Source organism: Felis catus, chromosome X (assembly GCF_018350175.1).
Source record: "Felis catus isolate Fca126 chromosome X, F.catus_Fca126_mat1.0, whole genome shotgun sequence".
NCBI classification, from domain to species: domain Eukaryota; kingdom Metazoa; phylum Chordata; class Mammalia; order Carnivora; family Felidae; genus Felis; species Felis catus.
The window spans coordinates 94942312-94955240 of record NC_058386.1 but is presented as its reverse complement, the minus strand read 5'-3'; the positions used below and the strand labels follow the sequence as shown (position 1 = coordinate 94955240).

Genomic DNA, 12929 nt, shown 5'->3' with positions numbered 1-12929 from the left:
GAAGAAACGCCTACCAAACATGCCTTCCCAGTGTTGCATGGAATCATCGTTATCTGAAATACTTGAGAACAGTGGCCTCTTCAACTACAAAAAGGAACGTATGCAGTAGCTTCGTCAGCATAACAAACTGACCTAACACCAAACTCTGTTCCAAGGACATAAAAACCCTGAATAAAAATATAGCTATTTTTAATTTTTTTTTCAACGTTTTTTATTTATTTTTGGGACAGAGAGAGACAGAGCATGAACGGGGGAGGGGCAGAGAGAGAGGGAGACACAGAATCGGAAACAGGCTCCAGGCTCCGAGCCATCAGCCCAGAGCCTGACGCAGGGCTCGAACTCACGGACCGCGAGATCGTGACCTGGCTGAAGTCGGACGCTTAACCGACTGCGCCACCCAGGTGCCCCAAAGATATAGCTATTTTAATAATCATAATGGATCTTGAAAGAAAAGTTCCCAGCTGACAGAAGTATAAAAAGAACTCAAGCTCTCTGCTTCTCCCTGTACAACAGAAGCCGCATTCTCTGGAATGGTGCCAGCTCGTCCCGAGACGCGATGGCAAAGGTTGGACTAAACCGATTTGGCCATATTGGGCACCTGGTAGCCAGGGCTGCTTTTAACTCTGGCAAAGTGGATATTGTCCCCATCGATGACCCCTTCATTGACTTCAACTACATGGTCTATATTCTCCAATATGATTCTACCCGCGGCACAGTCAAGGCTGAGAACAGGAGACTCGTCATCAATGGAAAGCCCATCTCCATCTTCTAGCGGCTAGATCCCATCAACGTCAAATGGGGTGACGCTGGTGCTGAGTATGTTGTGGAGTCCACTGGGGTCTTCACCACCATGGAGAAGGCTGGGGCTCACTTGAAGGATGGGACCAAGAGGGTCATCATCTCTGCCCCTTCTGTTGATGTTTGTGATGGGCGTGAACCATGAGAAGTATGACAGCTCCCTGAAGATTGTCAGCAATGCCTCCTATACCACCAAGCGCTTGGGCCCTCTGGCCAGGGTCATCCATGATGACTTTGGCATCATGGACCACAGTCCGTGCCATCACTGTACCCCAGAAGACCGTGGATGGCCCCTCTGGGAAACTGTGGCATGATGTCTGAGGAGCCACCCAGAACATCATCCCTGCTTCTACTGGCACCACCAAGGCTCTAGGCAAGATCATCTCTGAGCTAAATGGGAAGCTCATTGGCATGACTTTCTCTGTCCCCACCCCCAGCGTGTCAGTTGTGGATCTCACTTGCCACCTGAAGCTGCAAACTTCAGCGACATCAAGAAGGTGGTGAAGGGGCGCCTGGGTGGTGCAGTCGGTTAAGCGTCCGACTTCAGCCAGGTCACGATCTCGCGGTCCGTGAGTTCGAGCCCCGCGTCGGGCTCTGGGCTGATGGCTCGGAGCCTGGAGCCTGTTTCCGATTCTGTGTCTCCCTCTCTCTCTGCCCCTCCCCCGTTCATGCTCTGTCTCTCTCTGTCCCAAAAATAAATAAACGTTGAAAGAAAACTTTAAAAATAAAAGAAGGTGGTGAAGCAGGCATTGGAGGGCGCCTTCAAGGGCATCCTAGGCTATACTGAGGACCAGGTTGTCTCCTGTGACTTTAACAGTGACACCCACTCTTCCGTCTTCGACACTGGGGTTTGCATTGCCTCCAATGACTACTTTGTCAAGCTCATTTCCTTGTATGACAATGAATTTTGGCTACAGGGACCAGGTGGTGAACCTGATAGTCCACAGGGCCTCCAAGGAGTAAGGGCCCCCTAGGCCACCAGCCCCCACAAGAGCAAGAGGAAAAGAGAGTCCCTCAGCTGCTGGGGAGTCTTTGCCCCAAATCATCCCCCAACACACTGAGAATCTCCAGACCTCTACACAGTTTCCATCCCAGAGCCCCTGAAGAAGGGGAGGGGCTTGGAGAGCCCCATCTTGTCATGTACCATCAATAAAGCATACCGTACCCAGCCAAAAAAAAAAAAAAAAACCCAAGAAAAGAACTCAAAACAAAAATGATAAGTAAATTAGCTGGTATTATGGAGACCTAAGGGCTATCTGAACTAGTCATACACCTTGATAACTTTGGATTAGGCTTTTAAGGCCCTTGCAGGAAAGGGAATCATGACCTTGTACTTGCCTAAGGCAGGTAGCTCCAACTGAGGAAAAGCGATAAGTAAGCTGCACCTTGTGACTAGAGAGGACTGGGGAAAACATACCTCTACCAGATGGCCCAGGGAAGCTTCAAGGAAACACGGCTCTCCCTTCGTCTCTGGGTGGGGAACAGGCAAAATCGGTATACCATGAGAAATAAAAGCCTTAAGTTTGTGACAAATGCCCCTATACCACCTGAGTCTATAGTACACACGTAGTGCCGGAATGCAAAGGAAAACTTAACATCGAAAACTGTTTCCCGTTATGTGAAATCCCTCGCGTCTCTAGCAGATGCAAACGCAAAAATTATTTTTAGAGCTACCTTCAGAAACTAGGGAGCCAGGGACTCCTACAGGAAAAAACAAATCCTGCCTCAATAGGAGGCAGGCATGTGTGCGTGCACACTCGAAGAGTAGACACATCATACAAATCACAGAAGTATACAACCTACCCTTTTTTAAACAATGTTTATTTATTTACTTTTGAGAAGAGGGGAAGGACAGAGAGAGAGAGAGAAAGAGAGAGACAGAGAATCCCAAAGCAGGCTCCAGCACAGAGCCTGACCTGGGGTTCAATCTCACGAACCCGAGATCATGACCTGAGCTGAGATCATGACCTGAGCCGAAATCAAGAGTCTGATGCTTAACCAACTGTGCCACCCAAGCGCCCCATAGGTAACCTATCCTTAAGAAGTTCTGCATGTATAACACACAGTAAACCAGGGATAAAAGAACAATACCAAAAGAAAGAACCCTAAAAATAAATATATTTAAAATGATTAATGACATTAAAGGGAATAGAGCCACGGGGGGTGGGAGTGGGGGAATAAAAAAAAAAGGCATCAGAATCATCCAATAAAAATTCTAGACATGAAAGTAAGGTCACAGAATTAAAAAACTAAGCTGATTCAGAATTTAGGTAGAAAATCTTACGGAGAGATTAAGAAACATAGAAGTGTGAATGACATATCTGACAAGCATTCCAAAGGAAGGAAGTAGGAAGTGGAGAGGAACAATAGTGAAAAAAGAGGAGAATTTAAGGAAGACATGAATACTTAGATTGAAAGAGCAAAGCTGCCATCAAGATAAATCGAATTAAAGTGACATGTTGGAGGGGCGCCTGGGTGGCTCGGTTGCTTAAGCATCCCACTCTTGATTTTGGCACAAAGCCTGCATGGGATTCTCTCTCTCTCTGTCTCTCCCTCCACCCCTCCCCTGCTTGTGCACTCTCTCAAAATAGATAAGTAAATATTCCAAAAAATGCTTACGATCCTCTCTTTCTCTCCCTCTTCCTCTGCCCCTCCCCACTTACGTGCTCTCTCTCTCAAAAATAAATAAGTAAAGTTAAAAAAAATAAAGTGGCGTGTGGAAACAAGGGAGGAAAGCTATAGAATGACAAACGCAAAGAAAAAGACTACAAGTAATCCGAGGAAAGATCTATATTCGGCCCCCCCCCCAATAAAATGGCGATCACGCGGACAACAGATTTCATACCAACAACGCGGGCCAGAAGACAGCGAACATCTATCATCCAACAGCTAAGGGAAAATAGCTGCCTACCTAGGGCAGCTAAATATCCAAGAGTGAATGTGAAAAAAGACATTTTCAGACAAACATTGGAAGAGTTTACCACTCATGAATGCTTACTGAAAGTGTGACCCAAGACTATACTAAAATGAGGAAAAGGCTGAACCTTGAAGGAAGTAATGGAAACGCAAAAGGCAATGATGAACGAAGAAGTGGGCATATATGTGAGTAGAGCTGAAGAGGCATTGCTGGTGGAATGTATGCTACAAGGAACACTTTGGGGAAGTTTAAAAACAAGTTGGGGGAGGGGGGCGGCGTCTGGGTGGCTCTGTTGCTTAAGCTTCCCACTCTTGACCTCAGCTCAGGTCTTGATTTCCGAGACGTGAGTTCACGCCCCACATTGGGCTCCATGCTAGGTGTGGACCCCACCGAAAACAAACCAACAACAAGCTGGGACTTCTACTTCCTGGAAGATGGAGATGTGTTTTCCCTATTCTTCCTGCTAAGTAAAACCAAAAATACTGGGCGTTATATATAAAAAACAGACGTAGAAAGACCCTGCAAGGTGGAAAAGAAGGCAAATCAGCTATGGACTTTTGGGACCAAGGAATGATACATTGGTGAGTTCCCAGACAGGGAACTGTCTGAAGAAAATATATCTTCATCCCACGAATAGCAACAGGAGAAGACAAAAAAAAAAAAAAAAAAAAAAAAAAAAAGCAAGCAAGCTTCAACAAGACTTATCCTCTCTAGCCAAAGAACCAGGAAGGGGAGAGCTTAACAAGACAAAAACCAGTCCACTGCACTCAGACAGCACAGAAAGAGCTGTAACCTGACTCCTACCCATGAAAGAAAAGCCAAAGGGGCAACTTAGACATCCACTCTCACAAAGCGGCAACAAGGTTCTCTAACAGCCCCGATTATTAGGTGGTTCAGAGGAAACCAAATTAAAAGCAGGAACTTTCATCCCCGCTCCTTGCTAATGAGCCCCACCCCCCTTGGGATCAGAGGATACCACGGGGGGGGGGGGGGGGGAAGTGACCCCCCTCCCCCACCCATGGTATCCGTGGAGACCACATGGAGAGCTGGAAGTCCATTTCTTTCCAACAGAAATGAGTTCGCCCCACTCCAAAACTCTGGTGTCAGTGGAAACCAAGCTGGGAACCTTTATTTCTCCTCCACCTTGCGGGAATGAGGCAGCTCATTCTGAGTAGTGTCAGAAAAGAAGAGAACGTAAGCAAGCAAAACCAAACAAAACATGAAGATTTCAACAAGATCCAGAGTCTCATGAGATAATATGGAAATATCCAGCTTTCAATAGACAATCATTCAAACAATCAGATTGTCAATAGACAATCAGATCTCAAACAGAATGAGAAAAGGCAATCCAGTAGATGTCAATGTCCAGACGAGAGAGATGTTAGAATTATCTGAAAGGAAAAAATTGGCATCCCCTTGAATGTATACCCACCAAAAGTACCCTTCAGGAACAAAGAGAAAATCCAGCATTCTCAGATGAAAGACAAACTGAGAGAATTTGTTGCTAAGAAACACACCCTAAAAAAATGGCCAAAAGAAGTTCTCTAAACAAAAAGGAAGTGATAAAAGGGAGAACTTGGAAATGCCAAGAAAGGAGAAAGAAGGTGGCCAGCAAAAGTATGGGTAAATACAAACGGGCTTTTTTTCTGAGTTTTCCAAATTACATTTGCTGGTTTAAGAAAGGTATACCACTGTCTGATGTGGTTTTAAATGTATGCAGTAGAAGGGCGTCTGGGTGGCTCAGTGGGTTAAGCGTCTGACTTCGGCTCAGGTCGTGATATCACAATTTGTGAGTTCAAGCCCCACATCAAGCTCTCTGCTGTCAGCACAAAGCCCGCTTCAGACCCTCTCTGTCCCTCTCTCTCTTTCTCTCTTCCTCTCCCTGGCTGGTGCTCTCTCTCTCTCTCTCACTCATAAACAAACATTAAAAACAAAAAACTAAATGTACGCGTAGAAATATTTAAGACAACTATATTGTAAAATGGAGACAGAACTGGGACATAAAGTGAGGTGAGATTTCTTTTTTATTTAAAATTTTTTTTAACATTTATTCATTTTTGAGAGTGAGAGAGACAGAGCATGAGTAGGGGAGGGGCAGAAAGAGGGGGAGACACAGAATCTGAAGCAGGCTCCAGGCTCTGAGCTGTCAGCACAGAGCACGACGCGGGGCTCAAACTCACGGACCTCAAGATCACGACCAAACTGAAGTTGGATGTTCAACTGACTGAGCCACCCAGGCACCTCAAATGAGGTGAGATTTCTACACTTCCCTCAGAATGGTAACAGAAGAGAGTACCTGGGTAGCTCAGTCAGTTAAGCATCTGACTCTTGGTTTGGGCTCAGATCATGATCTTACAGTTCACGGGTTCAAGCTCCCCATCAGGCTGTGTGCTGAGAGCAAAGAGCCTGGTTGGGATTCTCTCTCTCCTTTTTCTGCCCCTCCCCTACTCGTGCTCACTCTCTCACTCTCCTTCTCTCAAAAAATAAATAAGTAAAAACTCCAAAATTAATAAATAAAATGAAAAGTTTCCTTTAAAGGGGCGCCTGGGTGGCTCAGTCTGTTAAGCGTCTGACTTCGGCTCAGGTCGTATCTCGCAGTTCGTGAGTTCAAGGCCCGCATTGGGTTCTGTACCTGGAACCTGCTTGGGATTCTGTGTCTCCCTCTCTCTGACCCTCCCCCGTTCATGCTCTGTCTCTCTCTGTTATAAAAAATAAATACATAAACATTAAAAAAATTAAAAAAAAATAAATTGCCTTGGTATCAATTGAGTATATATAGGAAGAAAAATAAAATTGGATCTCTACATCACCAAATTATAAAAACCAATTCCAGATGGATTTAAAGACCTAAATGTGCTACATTGTATGTTAACTAGCTTGGATTTAAATAAAACCTTGGAAGAAGGAAGGAAGGAAGGAAGGAAGGGAGGAAGGGAGGAAGAAAGGAAGGAAGAAAGGAGGGGAGGAAGACTGAAATATGGAAAATAACAAAACTTTTAGACAAAATGTAGGAGAATATCTTTATGACTTGGAGATGTCAATGGCTTTCTAATACAAGAAACCAAAGCTAAAAGTATAAAGTAAAAGACCAAAATTTGAATATGTAATAATTTACATTTTTCTGTATGACCAAAGGCAAGGGTAAATTAGAATGTATGACTGGGAGAAGACATTTCCAACACATATAAGCCAAAATCACATAGGGGATCAAGAATCCATAAAGAACTCCTATGTATTTGTTTTTGGAAAAAAGCAGTGAAAAGGTGGTCAAAGAATATGGACAAATAATTCACAGAGCAGAAATATGAAGAATCAATAAACATATGAAAGGGTGTTCAATCTCAATAATAATCAAGAAATACAAATTAAAAAAAAAATTTTTTTTCAACGTTTTTATTTATTTTTGGGACAGAGAGAGACAGAGCATGAACGGGGGAGGGGCAGAGAGAGAGGGAGACACAGAATCGGAAACAGGCTCCAGGCTCCGAGCCATCAGCCCAGAGCCTGACGCAGGGCTCGAACTCACGGACCGCTAGATCGTGACCTGGCTGAAGTCGGACGCTTAACCGACTGCGCCACCCAGGTGCCCCAAGAAATACAAATTTAAATAAATATCCTTCACAGCCAACAAGTTGACAAAACTCTAAATATGACAGCATAAATTTAAGCAAGGATGTAGAAAAACAGGTTCTCTCAAATGCTGGGCAGTTGGAATGCAGTTGTTGAAACAATTCTGGAAAGAAATTTATGTACGTAATGGAATTCTATTCAACAGTAAAATAAATGAACGAGGCCAATATGGATCCATCCCTAATCAAAATGAATAATAAAGCAAGTTACGAAAGAATTCATATATAATAGTAAAATGTTTGTAAGTTTTAAGAACCACACAACAGAGTATCAATCTTAAAAAGAAAATACGCAGTTATTGAACTGGCAAAAGTGAGTTTATTTGGCAATAACATGGGAATTGCTGTCTTGGGCATGCACATTAAGGCAAACCATAGTCAAGTTCAAAGAGCCAAGGAGGAGAGCTTGTTTTCATAGAGTAAAGGTGGAAGTTGAGGGGTTATTTTGAACAAAAGCTCATTGGAGGAGATGGAAAGTTCAGGGTTGTGGTGATTTCTCATTAGCTACCTTGTTGCTAGGCAAAGAGAAAAATCTTTCTTCTTCCTGCTGGGTACGTAAAGAAAGTTGTGCGGAATGGTATAGGAGTGAGAAAACTTCTTTCATTGCTTCCCAACTCCATTTTGAATTAGGTTAGCTTTATTAATTTTCACAACAGTAATACACTATAAATGGTATATGGGAACATTTTGCTGTATTAACATAAAATGAGACATGGAAGAAACTAACTTTAAGATAGTGGTTATTCTAGGAAAGGAAAGCATATTGGAATAGGTTCAGGGTAAAAACTGGGCTGCAACTGCATCTGTAAGCTTTATTCTTTAAAAAAGACTCAAGGGGCACCTGGGTGGCTCAATGGGTTAAGGGTCCAACTTCGGCTCAGGTCATGATCTCGCGGTTAGTGGGGTTGAGCCCCGCGTAGGGCTCTGTGATGACAGCTCGGAGCCTGGAGCCTGCTTTGGATTCTGTGTCTCCCTCTCTCTCTGCTCCTCCCCTGCTCATGCTCTGCCTCTCTCTGTCTCTCAACAATAAATAAATGTTTAAAAAAAAAAAAGACTCAAGCAGATATGGCAAAATCTTAGTATCTGTGAAAGTGGAGGCGCCTGGGTGGCTCAGTCGGTTAAGCGTCTGACTCTTGATGTGGCTCGGGTTGTGATCTCACAGTTCTTGGTTTCCAGCCCCTCATCGGGGTCTAGGCTGACAGCTGGGAACCTGCTTGGGTTCCTCTCTTTCTCTCTCTCTGCCCCTCCCCCGCTCACACTCTCTCAAAATAATAAACACTAAAAAAAAAGAAACTGGGTGGTGGGTTTTCAGGGTCCAGATTATTGGAAAGAACATAAAATCTCTCCTAATCCCATCATCCAGAGTTTACCATTGTTAAGCTTGTAACACATTTCTTAGAGTCCCTCTGTTTTTCTCCCTTGGGTTCTTATTGTCTATCCTGTGTGTGTTTGTGTGTGTGTGTGTGTGTGTGTGTACCAAATCGGGATCATGAAGTTTTACCTACTAATTTCTTCACGTAACATCATATAGTAAGCATGTGGGCATTTGATATATAGACATTTCAATTCCTTCCAATTTTTTCGCTACTTATTTATTCACTATTATATCACTATTATTATTATTTATTTCTTATAAACAAGAAATGGAGGCCATTTCTGATGTGCATCTTTGGCCCCATCTCTGAATAGTCTAGTTTTTTAAAAAAGCTTTTATTTTAAGTGATCTCTGCACCCAACATGGGGCTCAAACTCACAACCGTGAGATCAAGAGTTACATGCTCGACCAACCGAGCCAACTAGGCACCCCTAAATAGCTTCTTAGGATAGATTTCTGGTGTGGAATTACAATTATATTAATATTTTAAGGCTTTTGATACATATTTTGCCATATTGCCTTTCAGAACATTTGGGTTAATTTGCATTCATGTCAGTAAAGTGAGTAGCCACACTCATCACTGAGGATTGGTATCTTAAAAATATTGGTCAAACATATATACCTCATTTTAAGTTTTGTTTCTTTGATTGCTAATTAGGTTGGGCATTACTATTATTACAAAATTTTGGTCAATTGTTTCTCTTCTTTTTTACGTCCTTATCAATTTTCTATCAAAATATTCATCTTTGTTCAGAGTTTCCCAGTTCTCTTTCCTTGTCGACATCTTCCCGTTCGAACATCACGTTGTTTTCAAAGTGTTTCTTTGATACATTTTTATGTAAGCAAATATCCTTTCTTTATTTTTGTTGTTCAAAACTTTCTTGGCTGTCTCATGTTTTAAAACTTCCAGATGAGTGTTAAAATCCTTTTCTCAAGTTTCAAAAATCCTATTGGGATTTTGATCTGAATTACAATAAACTTACATCTGAATTTTGGAAAACTTGGCGTGTTTATACTGTTTAGTCTTCCTATCCAGGAACATGTTATTCTTCCACGTTTACGTAAATCTTGTATCTTTCCCAGTGCAGTTTTCTAATTCTCTCCAGCCAACTTTTAATTGTTTGTTTCTGGTTATTTTGCATATGATGTTGCCATTTTAAGTGGTTTTCTGTCCCTACTATATTTTCTAACTAGTTATTAGCAATATGTGAGAAAGCTCTTCAGTCTGTTCATTTCCTTTGTATTCAAGCATTTGACTAACCTCTCTCATGAGTTTTAAGAGTTTTAATGCAGAATCTTCTAGATTTTCTCCGCAGATATTTCTAACTGCATTCACTGGAATTTCTATGCCATTACTAAACAATTGTAATGATGAAGCATACTTGTCTTGTTCTTATTTTTTAGTATAAAGCCTCTAGTATGTCACTGTGTTACTCCAGAAATGGGCGTTGAAATTTAGCAAATGCCCCTTTGGGCCATATATTGAGATAGTTTAGTAACTTAGTTTTCTTTTGCCCGATGGATATGACATAGTAAGAGATTTCCTGATGTTGTCACCCTGACCTTCAGGAATAAACTGTACTTGATGATAGTATTTTCTTTTCAATACTGTCCATATTTTGTTGGCCTAGTGCTTTATGTTAGTTTTTTTTTTTTTTTAAGTAAATCGGTCTTTAATTTCTATGTGCTATATATCTGGTAAGATTTTGTATCAGGGTTAGATTAGCTTCAAAAAATGTGTTCAGGAGACTTCTCTCTTTTACCAGGATGTGATTTTTTTTTTTTTTAACAAAACGATTGGCTATTCCATAAAAATATGAAAAGAAAACATAAATAATGAGTCTGGGATTTGGAATATAGCTTCCCAATAGAATATAAGCTGCAAGAAGGATTTTTGTCTGTTTTGTTCATGACCGGATTTCTACTGTCTAGAATGGTCCCTGGCATAGAGTAGATATTCAGTAAATGTTTGCTGAATAAATGTAACAAACAGTACCCTCTTACCTATTATAGTATTGTTTGGAAAGTTTCTTTTTTTCTGATTTCTGATTTTCTGATTCTGTATTTTGCTCAATAAAGCTCTTCTAGAGTGTCACTTAACACACACACACACACACACACACACCTCAAAAAAACTGGTCTATTTTAGACAACTGAAGCGTAGGTGTGACTAGAAAGATAGTGTGTTGTACTTAAATCCCCCACTGATATTAAGAACAATTATCAAAAATGTCCACCCTTTTCTAACACCACAAGTTATAACGAGGCTGCAAATTATTAAGAAAATTTTCAAGTGGGCATTTCAACGTTTCAGCGATAGACATAATGAATCGTTAGTCTCAATTCGAGATAGACGTGTAGCTCATTCTCTTAGTAAAAAAGCTCAAAGCAATTTCTCTTCCAAGTCCCTTAATACTTTCCAGAACATATTACAGATCTAAAGGTCACTCACAATAAGCTCTAAATGTCACTTAAAGTAAAACGATGTCACTGAAAATTAAATACCAAATTTCAGCATCGCCGCTCAGATTATGTAATCTTTTTATTTTGCCTATATTAGAACAACAGGGGTGGTCTAATACTTTTAGCTCAAATATGATTAATTTTCAAAACCGTGACTTAGCAAAATATATTCTGGTAATTTTTATGTAGTGACTTCTGGATTACGGTGTCATAGCTCAATGATCTGTGGGATATTTCGCAAATACCACATTCCACCTATTTCTTTGACCCTGGATATTATGGTGCATTTCCAAATGAAAAGAAGCCGTGATTGAAAAGTATAGAGCAACCAAAAAATGAAATGAATCTACAATGCCCTCTGTTGATGAAATGTGTGATTAGAAAATGCATGATCAGAAAGGAAAAATTCAGCGTATGTTTCTTGGTTCATGTTTGCATCAGTTTAAATTAGTTTCTCTAAAGTGTGTCTTAATTTCATCACATGAATGTTCTGCTTTTATAGCAGTGAGCACAGAATTATATATATTAGTAAGGAAAAAAAATCAGGGGCGCCTGGGTGCTTTAGCTGGTTCAGCGTCCAACTCTTGATTTGGGCTCAGGTCACAGTCTCACAGGTCATGAGTTCGAGCCCCGAGTCAGGCCCTCTGCTGACGGTGCAGAGCCTGCTTGGGATTCTCTCTGCCTCTCTCTCTCTCTCTCTCTCTCACACACAATAAAATAAATAACTTCAAAAAATCAAAATAGTTAATGCAGTAGGTTCCAGTCACGTGGCCTTGTTCCAGGAGAACGAGAGAGAAGGAAGAGCCATTTCTAGACAATCAAGGCAAAGTGGATGGGTGGTATTCTGGACAAGTCAGATTGTTATTCTCCCCTTCATTTTGCCTGGTCTTCAAACATCAGCCAAGTCCTCACATACGATGGAGTTCATTTGTGGCTCATGGGTGCAAGGATGGGTTGGTACCTTGGAACAAAATCTAAATCCCCTCTTCTAGAAGGTTCTTCAGAGACTGAGAGACATCCTTTGATAGCTCTTCTCCCTCTCTTTAGTAACATAATCATAAATTTTGGTTGAGTATATTGGTAGCCAACATAAATACTATATTTTTTTAGCCACCTTTGCAGCGAGATTTGGCCATGTATCCACATTCTGGCCAGTCAAATGAAAGTGGCAGTAACACGTGTAACTTCTGGGAAAATGTCTTTTTTTTTTTAAACGTTTATTTTTGAGAGAAGGAGAGAGAGAGAGAGAGAGACAGAGAAAGAGAGAGAGAGCGCACGCATGAGCGGGGGAGGGGCAGAAAGTGGGGGGGGGGGGGACAGAGGATCCAAAGCAGGTTCCACGCTGACAGTAGCTTTAGCATGGCCAGCCCAATGCGGGGCTCGAACTCACGAACCACAAAATCATGACCTGAGCCGAAGTTGGACTCTCAACGAACTGAGTCACCCAGGTGCCCCTGGGAAAATGTCTTTAAAAGAGAGGACGCATGTCTTGCCACACCTTTTCCACCAGCCTGGTAAATCAGAGCAGTTCGGCAACCATCTTGGATCATAATGTAGAAAATACATGTTGAAGATGACAAATCAACAGAATATAAAAAACTTGGGTTCCCAAGACATTTATGAATCCCCAACTCATGCTGGACTGCCTGCCTCTTTTTTAAAATTTCTTTTTAATGTTTTTATTTCTTTTTGAGACAGAGAGAGACAGAGCATGAGCAGGGGAGGGGCAGAGAGAGAGGGAGACACA

General features: G+C 41.7%; 1 protein-coding gene and 1 pseudogene across 1 annotated transcript in view; both read left to right on the top strand.

Moving 5' to 3' along the window:
* CT83 (cancer/testis antigen 83) overlaps positions 1–12929 on the top strand; it is a 56584-nt gene that overhangs the window by 30211 nt on the left and 13444 nt on the right. The gene's annotated exons all lie outside the window — the stretch shown is intronic.
* On the top strand, positions 450–2675 carry LOC101081028 (annotated as a pseudogene).